Source organism: Arachis ipaensis, chromosome B1 (assembly GCF_059453495.1).
Source record: "Arachis ipaensis isolate K30076 ecotype BB chromosome B1, ASM5945349v1, whole genome shotgun sequence".
In the NCBI taxonomy this organism is placed as follows: domain Eukaryota; kingdom Viridiplantae; phylum Streptophyta; class Magnoliopsida; order Fabales; family Fabaceae; genus Arachis; species Arachis ipaensis.
In genome coordinates this window covers 74464939-74467031 of record NC_142436.1, presented here as the reverse complement: position 1 = coordinate 74467031, position 2093 = coordinate 74464939, and the positions used below count along the sequence as shown (strand labels likewise).

General features: G+C 42.4%; 1 non-coding gene across 1 annotated transcript; it reads right to left on the bottom strand.

Annotated features, from left to right (window-relative positions):
* Positions 1-219: 219 nt before the first annotated feature.
* On the bottom strand, positions 220-327 carry LOC148577047 (small nucleolar RNA R71). The gene has a single exon (XR_015904582.1). It is a non-coding gene; the product is annotated as a small nucleolar RNA R71 (small nucleolar RNA).
* Between the last annotated feature and the right edge of the window lie 1766 nt (positions 328-2093).

Below are 2093 nucleotides of genomic sequence, written 5' to 3'. Positions count from 1 at the left end.
GAAGATCCTTTTCAGTTCTTAACTGAATTCTTGCAGATATGTGATACTGTTAAGACTAATGGAGTAGATCCTGAAGTCTACAGGCTCATGCTTTTCCCTTTTGCTGTAAGAGACAGAGCTAGAGTATGGTTGGACTCTCAACCCAAAGATAGCCTGAACTCTTGGGATAAGCTGGTCAAGGCTTTCTTAGCCAAGTTCTTTCCTCCTCAAAAGCTGAGTAAGCTTAGAGTGGATGTTCAGACCTTCAGATAGAAAGAAGGTGAATCCCTCTATGAAGCTTGGGAGAGATACAAAGGACTGACCAAAAAGTGTCCTTCTGATATGCTTTCAGAATGGACCATCCTGGACATATTCTATGATGGTCTGTCTGAATTAGCTAAAATGTCATTGGATACCTCTGCAGGTGGATCCATTCACTTAAAGAAAACGCCTACAGAAGCTCAAGAACTCATTGACATGGTTGCTAATAACCAGTTCATGTACACTTTTGAGAGGAATCCTGTGAGTAATGGGACGCCTATGAAGAAGGGAGTTCTTGAAATTGATACTCTGAATGCCATATTGGCTCAGAATAAAATATTGACTCAGCAAGTCAATATGATTTCTCAGAGTCTGAATGGAATGCAAGCTGCATCCAACAGTACTCAAGAGGCATCTTCTGAAGAAGAAGCTTATGATCCTGAAAACCCTGCAATAGCAGAGGTGAATTATATGGGTGAACCTTATGGAAACACCTATAACCCCTCATGGAGAAATCACCCAAATCTCTCATGGAAGGATCAACAAAAGCCTCAACAAGGCTTTAATAATGGTGGAAGAAATAGGTTTAACAATAGTAAACCTTCTCCATCATCCACTCAGCAACAGACAGAGAACTCTGAACAAAATACCTCTAATTTAGCAAACTTAGTCTCTGATCTATCTAAGACCACTGTAAGTTTCATGAATGAAACAAGGTCCTCCATTAGAAATTTGGAGGCACAAGTGGGCCAGCTGAGTAAAAGGATCACTGAAATCCCTCCTAGTACTCTCCGAAGCAATACAGAAGAAAATCCAAAAGGAGAGTGCAAGGCCATTGACATAGTCAACACGGCCGAACCTGGAGAGGAAGGGGAGAACGTAAATCCCAGTGAGGAAGACCTCCTGGGACGTCCAGTGATCATTAAGGAGTTTCTCTTTGAGGAACCAAAGGTATCTGAGACTCATCTAGAGACCATAGAGATTCCATTCAACCTCCTTATGCCCTTCATGAGCTCTGACGGGTATTCATCTTCTGAAGAGAATGCGGATGTTACTGAAGAGCAAGTTACCAAGTACCTTGGTGCAATCATGAAGCTGAATGCCAAATTATTTGGTATTGAGACTTGGGAAGATGAACCTCACTTGTTCACCAATGAACTAAGTGATATGGATCAACTGACATTGCCTCAGAAGAAACAGGATCCTGGAAAGTTCGTAATACCTTGTACCATAGGCACCATGATCTTTGAAACGGCTCTGTGTGACCTTGGTTCAGGGATAAACCTCATGCCCCTCTCTGTAATAGAGAAACTGGGAATCTTTGGGGTGTAAGCTGCTAAAATCTCATTAGAGATGGCAGACAATTCAAGAAAACAGGCTTATGGACAAGTAGAGGACGTGTTAGTAAAGGTTGGAGGCCTTTACATCCCTGCTGATTTCATAGTCCTAGATGCTGGGAAGGATGAGGATGAATCCATCATTCTTGGAAGACCCTTCCTAGCCACAGCAAGAGCTGTGATTGATGTTGACAGAGGTGAACTAGTCCTTCAATTGAATGAGGACTCCCTTGTGTTTAAAACTCGAGGTCATCCTTCTGTAAACATGGAGAGGAAGCATAAAAAGCTTCTCTCAAAACAGAGTCAACCAAAGCCCCCACAGTCAAGCTCTAAGTTTGGTGTTGGGAGGCCACAACCAAACTCTAAGTTTGGTGTTGAACTCCCATATCCAAACTCTAAGTTTGGTGTTGGAAAGTCTCAACAATGCTCTGAACATCTGTGAGGCTCCATGAGAGCCCACTGTCAAGCTATTAACATTAAAGAAGCGCTTGTTGGGAGGCAATCCAATTTTTATTT